The 12,384-nt window shown below is 43.4% G+C and overlaps 1 long non-coding RNA gene across 1 annotated transcript in view; it reads left to right on the top strand.

Annotated features, from left to right (window-relative positions):
- LOC146760677 (uncharacterized) overlaps positions 1–12,384 on the top strand; it is a 32,534-nt gene that overhangs the window by 17,962 nt on the left and 2,188 nt on the right. Inside the window, exons 9-10 of the long non-coding RNA XR_014947014.1 lie at positions 8,686–8,744; positions 12,085–12,130. This is a non-coding gene — a long non-coding RNA (uncharacterized LOC146760677). The remainder of the gene's footprint in view (positions 1–8,685; positions 8,745–12,084; positions 12,131–12,384) is intronic.

The raw sequence follows: 12,384 nt of genomic DNA, 5'->3' as shown, positions 1-12,384 counted from the left end.
TTAACTTTTTCCTTTCGGCCTAGGGCCCCTCCGGGGCCTACGGCCCCCTGTCACGGACGCAGGTGGATTTTTAGTTCAAACCGTGACAGATTTTGGTGGAGAATGCGGGCAAATTGAGTTGCTGTTTTTCTGTGTTTTCTTCTGTTGCTCTTTTAGCTTTTAACAGAGCTACGAGTTTTTTTTCCCTGTTAAGGAGCTATCTCGTGTTTGCGATTCTGCACCTGCGAGCTTGACCTTGAAAGTCCAGGCGGACTGCCAATACTCCGGTATATTTTATAAACACTGCTGAGCTTTGTTTTCTTTTACTTTTTCTCTCTATTGGAGGAAAAAAGATGTTTTCTCTACTAAATTTGTTTTACCAGGGACTGTGTGCCATTGGTTCCTTTTTTTGAGACGCTCCGAACATATTGGGCCATGTTTAAGCTAGCCACTTTTTCTTATGGAGCTATACAATTGTATAATGAATTGAAAGCATGGTTAGCAATGCTCACTTCGTATCTGTATACAGCTCCAGAGGGAGCAACTAATGCAACTAATTATACAGAAATGGTGATTTTTAAGCGTGCTCCTCTTTCTTTCTATGAATCCTTTATGCAGTTTTTGAATGATCAGTGGGTCACACTCTTAATCTCCCTGATCTTACTGTTGATTATTGTAATAATCTCACTCAGTATCTGGATTTATAACATCCGGAGGAAGTCTTCCCTAGAACCAGAGAATACTGAGTGGCAGGGAGTGTGGAGAGGTTTTGAAGAGATTCTCAAAGGACAGACATCTTCAGTGTTATGGAGCTTCACTCCTGAACACTTGAAGAATCCTGAGAGTTTGATTGCATATTTGAGGCAGGAATGTTGTGGCTCAGGCAGATCTCAGGAGGCACAAATGATTTTGGGCCTAGCTAATGCTTATCGGGCCTTAGTCAATACCATTCCTGAGAGGGAAGTTTTAGAAGCTGAGAGAGAGAGTCTCAGGGCCGAGAAGGAGAGTCTTAGAGCTGAGGCAGAAAAACTTTGGACTGAGAAGGTAGAGAGAGAAAAAGCTTTTGAAGCTGAGAGAAAAGATCTCCTGTACCAACGAGACTCAATCTGGTACGAGAGAGAGAGTCTTAGAGCTGACGCAGCAAAACTTTGGGATGAGAAGGTAGAGAGAGAAAAAGTTTTTGAAGCTGAGAGAAAAGATCTCCTGTACCAACGAGACTCAATCTGGTACGAGAAAGAGAGTCTTAGAGCTGACGCAGAAAAACTTTGGGATGAGAAAAGCTCCCTGCAATCCCAACTCAACACTCTCCAGTCCGAGTACAGCGCCCTCCGGTCCGAGCACGACGCTCTCCAGTCCGAGCACGGCGCCCTCCGGTCCGAGCACGACGCTCTCCAGTCCGAGCACGGCGCCCTCCGGTCCGAGCATGACACTCTCCAGACTGAGCGCGATGCCCTCCGGTCCGAGCATGACACTCTCCAGACTGAGCATGATGCCTTCCAATCCAACTGCGACACCCTCCAGTCCGAGCACAACACTCTTCAGTCTGTGCATAATGCCCTCCAGTCCGAGCATAACGCTCTTCAGACTGAGCACAATGCCCTCCAGACCGAGCACAACACTCTTCAGTCCGAGCATAATGCCCTCCGGTCCGAGCATAACGCTCTTCAGACTGAGCACAATGCCCTTCGGACCGAGCACAACACTCTTCAGTCCGAGCATAACACTCTTCAGACCGAGCACAATGCCCTCCAGACCAAGCTCAACACTCTCCAGACTGAGCGCGATGCCCTCCGGTCCGAGCATGACACTCTCCAGACTGAGCGCGATGCCCTCCGGTCCGAGCACGACACTCTCCAGTCCGAGCACAGCGCCCTCCTGTGTAAGTGCGTCGATCTCCAGGTCAAACATGACTCTATTGACTCGTTGTACACTGACCTCAAGGCCGACTACAACGCCCTCAAAGCCAGTCGCAGCACCCTCCGGTCTGTGTACGACGAGCTCCTGTCTGACTACGACGCTCTCCAGTCTGAGCACGACGCCCTCCAGTCTAGTTATAACGTCCTCCGGGCAGAATGCGACACCCTCAAGTCTGAACCGTATGTACTCCAACTTAACCAACCACCGGGGGCACCAGATACAATGCTGGTTGCCCCTGTAAGAGGGCGAAAAACAAAACGAGTTTCAACTCAGATAGAGAAAATGCAGAAGGAGTTAGAAGAGCGGAGGGAGTTAGGAGAGCAGGACTCAGGAGAGCAGGGGGACTCAGGAGAGCAGGGGGACTCAGGAGGTCAGGGGGACTCAGGAGAGCAGGAGGAGTCAGAAGACCAGAGGAAGTCGGCGGAGCAGAGGTTGTTAGAGCAGTATAAGAAGATGTTAGAGGAGGAGAAGAAGTCAGAGGAGCAGAGAAAGTTAGGAGAGAGAAAGTTAGGAGAGAGGAAGAAGGAGGAAGGTCGCCTGGAGGAAATAACACAAGCGTCAGAGTCAGGGTCAGAGTCAGACGAGGAGCCAAAAGCTAAATTTTCTTTACGAGAATTTCTCGAGTCCAAACTTATAGATGGGGCAGCCTCATCAACACAGCTGCCAACATTAACACCTGGGACTCCTGATAGAGCAAAAGGTGAGCAAAGTATTACGACCATTATTGATCGATCTTTTAAACTGAGTGAAATTCGAGATCTGAGAAAGGATTTCACACGTCAGCCAAAAGAAAATATGGTCACTTGGTTACTTCGCTGCTGGGACAATGGTGCCAACAGTGCGTGGCTCGATGGCAGTGAAGCTCGCCAACTGGGTAGCATTTCCAGGGACTCACGTGTGGACAGAGGTATAGGCACATGCCAAAATCAGTCCTACACCCTCTGGAAGCGGATGTTGATAGCGGTAAGAGATAGATTCCCCTTTAAACGGGACTTGGAGCCTGAGAAAAAGAAATGGACTGATATGGAGAAAGGTATCCAATTTTTGAGAGAAAGGGCTCTGGTGGAAATGCTCTACAGCCCCCAGTTCAATCGTAACAATCCAAACCAATTACATGATCCTGAAGCAGTCCACGTTCCACGACAAATGTGGCGTGACTTTACAAAGGCAGCTCCAGAAAAGCATGCCAGTGCACTTGCATTGGTATATGGCAAAGGGGAAAGAAAGCCCCTTGTAAATGAGCTAATTAGCAGACTTCAGGAGCTTGAATTATTTATAAGCGCTACAGAAGTTAAGCTTTATACTTCAGCCATTGTCCAAATGGGAAAAAAAATAGTGGAAAGGTTAGACAAAGTGGAGGAAACACAAAGTGATATTATTGACAAATTGGCTAATGTGCCTGATGTAGATGAATCCACGGTGGTACCAGATGATGGAAACCAGGATTTCCACGATCGCCTATTGAGAGAGCTAAACAACATGAGTTCCTCTCGACCTGTATCATCGAAAATCTCAACCATAAAAAAGAGACGTCCTCGTATTCAAGCAAATGACAACGATAAGACACCTCGTATTCAAGCAAACGACAATGATAAGACCATACGTTTTGCTTTGTTGTATTTCTTGAGTAATCATGGGGAGGATATAAAGAAGTGGTATAACTCATCCACTTCTGCACTTCAGGCACGAGTGAAAGAATTACAATCCAAAACAACCACCAAGGTGAACTCTTCCAAACGGGGGAGAGTTCCAGTTGCTGCAAGTCAACGAGGTAAACAATAGAGGGGCCCTGCCCCCAGCCAGGGGGGGGAAAGGGACAACAGAGTATACTGGACTGTGTGGATTAAGTGGCCTGGCACATCTCAACCACAGAAATATAAAGCCTTGGTGGACACTGGTGCACAATGCACCCTAATGCCCTCAAGTCACCAAGGGACACAACCAATTTATATCCATGGAGTGACTGGGGGTTCCCAAGAATTGACTATGTTGGAGGCCGAAATAAGCCTCACTGGTAAAAACTGGCGAATGCACCCTATTGTGACTGGTCCAGAGGCTCCATGTATACTGGGAATCGATTACCTTAGGATGGGATATTTCAAGGATCCCAAGGGGTATCGATGGGCCTTTGGGATAGCTGCTGTAAACACAAATGGTGTTAAGCAGCTGTCAACTTTACCTGGTCTGTCAGATGATCCTTCTGCTGTGGGGTTGCTCCAGGTAAAAGACCAAGAGGTACCAATTGCCACCAAAGTGGTTCACAGACGGCAGTACCGCACCAATAGGGACTCATTGCTCCCCATTCAAAAGCTAATTCGCCAATTAGAAAATCAGGGAGTGATTAGCAAAACGCACTCGCCTTTTAACAGCCCCATATGGCCAGTGCGTAAAACCAGTGGGGAATGGAGGCTGACGGTAGATTACCGTGGCCTGAATGAAGTTACACCTCCATTAAGTGCTGCTGTACCAGACATGCTAGAACTCCAGTATGAATTGGAGTCAAAAGAAGCTAGGTGGTATGCCACCATTGATATTGCTAATGCCTTCTTTTCCATCCCATTGGCTGCAAAATGTAGGCCACAGTTTGCTTTTACCTGGAGAGGTATTCAGTATACCTGGAACCGTTTACCCCAGGGGTGGAAGCACAGCCCAACAATTTGCCATGGATTGATCCAAGCTGTTTTGGAACAGGGTAATGCTCCTGAGCACTTGCAGTATATTGATGACATTGTGGTGTGGGGCCATACAGCAGCAGAGGTTTCCAAGAAAGGGAAACAGATAATCCAAATTCTTTTGCAAGCTGGTTTTGCCATTAAGCGCAGCAAGGTGAAGGGGCCTGCCCAGGAAATCCAGTTCTTAGGTATAAAATGGCAAGATGGACGTCGTCACATCCCAGCAGATGTGATTGACAAAATCACTGCTATGTCTCCGCCCACAAATAAAACAGAGACCCAATCTTTTCTGGGAGTAGTGGGCTTTTGGAGAATGCATGTCCCAAACTACAGCCACATAGTGAGCCCTCTCTATCAGGTAACACGGAAGAAGAATAATTTCTCATGGGGTCCTGAGCAGCAGCAGGCTTTTGAGCAGATAAAACAAGAAATAGCCCGTGCCGTGGCCTTGGGGCCAGTACGGACGGGACAGGATGTGAAGAACATCCTCTACACTGCTGCTGGAGAGAAAGGTCCCACCTGGAGTTTGTGGCAAAGAGCCTCAGGAGAGACCCGAGGCCGACCCCTAGGATTTTGGAGTCGAGCATATAAAGGGTCTGAGGAGCGCTACACTCCAACTGAGAAGGAGATCTTAGCCGTGTATGAGGGGGTTCGGGCTGCTTCTGAAGTAGTTGGGACAGAGGTTCAGCTTCTTCTAGCACCTCGCTTGCCAGTAATAAACTGGATGTTTAAAGGACAGGTTCCCTCCACCCATCATGCTACTGATGCCACTTGGAGTAAGTGGATTTCATTAATTACTCAACGAGCTCGAATGGGAAAACTCAGCCGTCCTGGAATTCTAGAAGTGATCATGGACTGGCCTGAGAGTAAAAAAATTGAAACACCACCTACAGAAGAGGTATCACGTGCTAAAGAGGCACCACCATACAATGAGCTACCAGAAAACGAAAAGAAATTTGCCCTATTCACAGACGGATCATGTCGTATTGTAGGGAAGCATCGCAGATGGAAAGCTGCTGTATGGAGCCCCACACGACAAGTTGCAGAGGCCACCGAAGGTAAAGGAGAATCAAGTCAATTCGCAGAGGTAAAGGCTGTTCAGCTGGCTTTAGATGTGGCTGAACGGGAGAGGTGGCCAATGCTTCATCTTTATACTGATTCATGGATGGTGGCAAATGCCTTATGGGGGTGGTTGCAACAGTGGGAAAATGATAATTGGCAACGAAAGGGTAAACCTGTTTGGGCTGCTGAACTGTGGAAAGACATTGCTGCCCGAATAAGGAACATTGCTGTAAAGGTGCGCCATGTAGATGCTCATGTACCTAAAAGCAAGGCTACTGAAGAACATAAAAATAACCATCAGGTTGATCGAGCTGCCAAAATTGAGGTGGCTCAAATAGACTTGGACTGGCAGAACAAGGGTGAATTATTCCTAGCTCGGTGGGCCCACGAGACTTCAGGTCATCAAGGAAGGGATGCAACATATAAGTGGGCCAGAGACCGAGGGGTGGACTTAACTATGGACGCTATTGCTCAAGTTATTCATGATTGTGAAACATGCGCCATAATTAAACAAGCCAAGAGGATGAAACCTCTTTGGGGGGAAGGGCGATGGCAAAAGTATAAATATGGAGAGGCATGGCAGGTTGATTATATCACCTTGCCACGATCTCGCAATGGTAAGCGTTATGTACTCACCATGGTGGAGGCAACCACTGGGTGGCTCGAAACATACGCAGTACCCCATGCTACCGCCCGAAACACCATATTAGGGTTGGAAAAGCAAATCTTGTGGCGGCATGGCACTCCAGAAAGAATTGAATCAGATAATGGGACCCATTTTAAAAATTCCCTTGTAACCACTTGGGCCAAAAATCATGGCATTGAGTGGATTTACCATATTCCCTATCATGCACCAGCTTCTGGTAAGATTGAACGATTCAATGGGTTGTTGAAAACTATGTTGAAAGCAATGGGTGGTGGAACGTATAAAAACTGGGAGAACCATTTAGCAGAAGCCACCTGGTTGGTCAACACTCGAGAATCTAGTAATCGTAATGGTCCTAACCAATCCAGCTCCCTACGAACCGTGGAGGGAGATAAGGTTCCTGTAGTACACATAAAGAGCGTGTTGGGAAAGACAGTTTGGGTCCTTCCAGCGTCTGGAAAGGGCAAACCTCTCCGAGGTACTGTCTTTGCTCAGGGACCTGGGTGCACGTGGTGGGTGATGGACAAAAATGGGAATGTTCAATGTGTACCACAAGGGAATTTGATGTTGGGGGAGTGCAGCCAATGATTTTCCTGTAGATATATAGGTAGAGTCTCAGAAAATATTTCAATTAGGTACAGAATAGTTCAATTAGGTATAGGACTTAAGATAGAGTGGATTAATGTTAAGGAAACACTTTTTCTCTATATACCTTAATTAGGCATTCTGTAAGCAAGTTTTCCATCTGGACTCTATATCCTGCACTGGCCATGCATGTGTAGAGCACACATGGAAAGAAGTATAAGTCAAAAGGAAATCTGCTGTGGTGGCTGGGAAAGGATGAGTGCACCTTGATGTGGGGGACGCCCTACTAGCACTGCCTTTCCCCTCTACCGCTGACATATTTTCCTTTTTCTGGCAGTTTTGCCATTTTCTCAAAATTAATAAATAGTAGGTTAGGTTATAGAGTTTTGTTCTCAACTTAGGGATTTGTATGGAATAAATATAGATTGTTGAGAAAAAATAAGGTTGCTGATTATTCACAATTATACATATGAGTGTGTATGTATGTATAAATATAATGTAATGATGTAGAATAAGGGGTGGAATGTCATGGTTTAATAATTTTGTAATTTTTGCTATCAGTATTCCACATCATAACATCATATAAAGCATGAATAATTTTACTGAATCTGCAACTTATCAGAAGAAGACTACATCTCCCAGGGAACAACACGATAGGTCACGGGACCTGGACTCTATATTAACTCTGTCGCAGAACAGACTGACGTCTTTCGAGTTCTGGCGTTCAGGGGAGTGTGTGGGAGCCTTCAGCCGTTCGCCTAGATTTACAGTAGGCCTCTCGGTTACGGGACTCATTCTCTCTCCTATTTTGCTTGATTCGTTAGCTCAATTTCAATTATATTGTATTATATTGTGTTATCCTGTATTTCGATATAGTATTTAGTAAATAAGTGTGCCTCCTTAGATCGTTGCCGCTGTTTTCTTTTCCTAATTAACTTTTTCCTTTCGGCCTAGGGCCCCTCCGGGGCCTACGGCCCCCTGTCACGGACGCAGGTGGATTTTTAGTTCAAACCGTGACAAAGACGAAGAGGAAGCATCAGTATTATTACTGAAGTCTGAAAGTCATTTTATTCCCAAATTAACAACATTGTTGATACAGCTGAATATATTGAGTGTACATTTCTTTTGTCAAAATAATTTCTGTGCAGTAAACAGAATTTGAATGTACTGCCTCAATTTGACACTTTTTGTATCTGAATGACTCTTATGTAGAATCGTTATATTAGAGTGGTGGCTCTATCATTTCTCATTCAGGTCCATAAAATGAAGCCTTGCTTTGCAGACTTCCATGCCAGTGACCAGGAAAACGATATATGCCCGATGGTTTCCCTTCTCAGTAAATGGCTGGGCAGCTCCTGACTCAGCTGAACTTAAAAATTCAGGCTTGAGAATACCAGCCCACATTACATTACATTTTCATGCCTCCAGAGGCAAGCCAAGGGCCTTGAAACTGGATACATGGAAAAGAGGACACAATCTGTGTTATGTCATTTATGTTTAGGATTTGTCTTACTGGTAGCTTAGATTTGAATAAAGCATCTTAGTCTCAGTTTACAGTATAGTAGAATCATAGAATCACCAAGGTTGGAAAAGACCTCCAAGAATATTCAGTCCATCCATCCAATCCAGCTACCACCAATATTTTGCTACCAATCATGTCTTCAAGCTCAGCCAAGTGTCTGAGATGAAGACAGGAAGATGTTACTTGATATGTAAATGATCATTAGAAGGATCTGGGTACTTGCAGATTGAGACTAGCAGGCTAATTCATTATCTCATTCGTTGAACATCTCTAATTTAAAATTTGCTGTGATTTATTTCCAGCAAGAGCGACAAAATGATACATCACAGAAACCTCCAGCAATGGCAACATGGATGACCAGGTAGAAGTCAGTGTGTGTTTCTGAAGGTTTCAGCTTACTGAGTTCAGCTCCTGGTAGTCATATCTGCCATACCACGTGTATTTGTTGTTTTGAGGAGCCTGTTAGCTGCCACTGCAGGTCAGGAAAGATTCACGGCTGGCCTTTCATGGGTGTCCTGAAAATATGCTGGATTGACAGTGAGAGCACAGGGAGGAAATAATGGCATTGTCCCATGGGCAGCAGATTCTAACTCTGTTGGGAAAACTCCTTTCCATGTTGCTGTGCTTGGGATGCACCTCTGTCCCAAGAGGGGTAAATATGGTCTCCAGAAAAGACACGAAACAGCAGCGGGCACAAACTTTTGGCCTACGCTTTTGACAGTATAATAGGGGGGAGGGGTAGGCTGTATCTTTGTCATCATTCTCCTTTGTATGCTGTGTTATTACGCCTCACCCTGGGAGAAGCAACAGAAAACTTTTCTTAAGTAAGAGAGACTTGTTAATGTAATCATCATCTGATGCTAACAGTCTTGACAGGAACCTATTTTTTGTAAGCAATCCTAGCTAGGAAATGTGATTGCAAAGGTGTCATGATTCAGACTTCAGCTGAATTTCTTAAGTCGTTATCAGCCTAGTCGTAGGGACATTTTACAATACAGAGCGAGGTAGATATTAATGTCTGTGGTCAACGATCTGCTTGTAATAGACAAAGTGTTACACAGTAGTTTCATGGAAAGATTGATGCTGCAGTCCCTGAGATGTTGCTGACTCATCTGTGGCATCTAATGGATGCATTTCCCTGAATTAATTCCCGCTTCCAGTTCCATAAATATGGCAACACTAAAAGATACCTCTTAGGAAACATCCTGTATTCATCTTAGTACTGCTTACTCCCATGGTTAATTACTCTTACTGTTAAGCATTTGCATCTTATTTCTAGCCTAGATGTGTCTAGCGTGAGATTCCAGTTATAGCTTACCATCACATCGATATTTTTTTTTCAAAAAGCTATTTTCAATTTAGAGGGCTTGAAATTATCCAGTCTTTTTTCAGTAAGAATTTCAAGATAACGATACCAGTCTTTTCAATGAAACAGTTTTTCCCTGTTCAGCAAAAGTCTCTTTTCACAGCAACGGAACTTGGTGAAGTAATTAACAGATTTTTGGAATTTAATTTTTAAAACAGTGCTAATGGTTTAGCTTTGATGTTCCAAAGATATGAGGGAGGCCAGGTCTTGCAGTTTGTGGTCATATATTTTACTGGACCAGCTGACAACACACAGGAAAAAGAAAAATGATTTAGAAGTATTCCTTGAGATGAGGAAAGGCTTTTGTGATCAACAGCTTATCTATTTATCAGTCAGTTTAATAAGAGGAATGACTTCTCATCTCAAGTCTTGTTCCTAATATCCAACCTCAATCTCCCCTGATGCAACTTGAGGCCTGAACGAGGGTTGTAGTGAGGAGTGGATGGACCTCTTCTCACATGTAACTAGAGATAGGACAAAAATTAACTTCCAATCATTAAAATATTTCCTAACTGTATTGGGGAGTACTCTGTTCTCAACTCTACCAATGTCGGAGTTGGCAGGAAATTGCACTGAGTGATCAAGCAACATAATTACTCAAAAAGAAAAATGCTTTTGTTTAAAATAAGGCAAAGAAGGTGTTGATTCTTTCTCATTCACAACATTTACTACGTATTTGACATTTGAGCTGCTATAACTGGGAAGAGATGAATCCATCCTGAGGGGAAGGATGTTATTTCTACAGCTAATTGGCTGGCTGATACCTTAATTCATAAAGCTGTGTGCCTGCACTCATTTACCATGGCTAAAGAGTGCAGCCATTTATAGCAGGCAATGAGAACAAGAATGGTTATTTTTCCTGCTTTCTTTGAAGTTCATTCTTAAAAATCACCGAGATATAAAATTCCTTTTCAATTCATTCTTTCAAAACTCAAGCACCATTAAAATATATCTAATATCAAACCCTCCCCAAGAAATCTGTCACACAGTGACTGAGAACAGCTTCAATTAAATCTTCTTATTAAGTGAAGAAGTAATTTACACTCAGGTTTCACCAGATGAGGTTGATGTAATTATACTAGGGATGTTCCAACAATTGACAGCTCCCCGTAGCCTTATAATCATCTGCAAATTAGAAGACGAAGAGCTCTGAGTTCCCATTTCTCCCATGCACAATGCATATAGAAAGCTAAATAAGGACGTTTCCCAAAGAAGCCACACCTTTCTCGATTCTTTTTTTTTCTTCTCTTTAAAAATTTTAACGTAATAGTTGACCTCATTTGTATTTTTTAAAATCATTTTCTTTGTTCTCACTGCCACCTGAGTCCCTTTACCAGTATCCCTAGAGTTTGGGGCAGAGACAGAGCACAGACAGCTGCTGAAGGGAGGCAGGGGAGCAAAGCTGGGTCCATCCCTGGTTCGGAGCATCTTGAGCCCTTCCTTCTCCTTCAGTGCTGTGGGGTACAAGCAGCAAGACTGCACTTCAACCACTCTTCCCCACAGTGATGTTTCTCCTCCCAGAATTTCTGCCCTAAGCACTGATGGATATTGTAACTGAAGTGCATGATTGTTATTGTTCCTCCTTACCTTGATCCTGTTTATTTTATTTTACTCTGTTTCATATTACTGATTTTTAACATTTAGTGTTGAGAACTGAACAGAGATTTAGCTAAAAAAATAAAGCAAATCCCAATGTTGAATATTAATATATGTATATATATATATGATCTTTATGTTACCTGTGTACTTCAATATATAATTCAGAGTGTTTGTTTCTTCTAGTTAAAAGAAAAAAAAACCTTTTCATTTCAACTAGTTAGAAGATCCTTTAGGGATTTTGTCCTTCCCAACCAATAAAGCTACTTTATGTTCTTAACATGAACAAAGACTTTTCTAAGCTGAGGTCTACATATAAGTCAAATGAAACTTCAAAAAAAATGTTTGGCTTATGATCATTGAAAAAGCTCGTGTCTGGGGAAAAAAAAATATATGAGCAATTCACAGTTCAGACATAAAATGAGCAAACTGATGTGCGCTTCAGTGCTTAAAGCAAAGGTGCCAAGACTGTCTTGAAGAATAAATTATGCGGTAGATTTAAGTCTGGTCCATTCAAGAAATTCCCTTTACACAGCCTAGCATGCAGAATTTTAACTGTTCTAGGACACATGTATTATTAATGCTCACAAAGACCAGATATTTGTGTGTTAAAAGAAAAGATACAACTGGCCAAATACCTTCTTCAGTCAATCTGCTGTCAACAGTGTGCAAACGTTTCTACAATTACACTATGCTATTTATTCATCTCCTGAATGGCTGCTGTGTTCTCTTTGTGAAGGTGGAAGATCGAGAGAAAATGTGATACGGCAACTTGAAGTCTTCAGGTATGAATGTTGGAATAGATAAATATTATTTTTATATTTACATTTTGTACCAAAAGTCATTTACTTATGCATCCAGTAACCAGCAGATTAGCTATGCCACATAAGAAAAAAAATCTAGGCTGGAAGAGGTCTTTGAGGTACTGATTTGCTCCTTGATTTCCCTGATGCACCACAGCAGGACTTTTTCTTAGTAATATTTTATTCATTTTTCTCCTCTTCTAATTATCTTTGATTTTTTTTTCCCCTGTCTTTCC

The sequence above is a fragment of the Coturnix japonica genome, chromosome 5 (genome assembly GCF_054131305.1).
Source record: "Coturnix japonica strain WE chromosome 5, WE-NBRP24, whole genome shotgun sequence".
Taxonomy (NCBI): Eukaryota; Metazoa; Chordata; class Aves; order Galliformes; family Phasianidae; genus Coturnix; species Coturnix japonica.
Note: the sequence above shows the minus strand (reverse complement) of the source record. Positions and strands in the feature narration are given on the sequence as shown.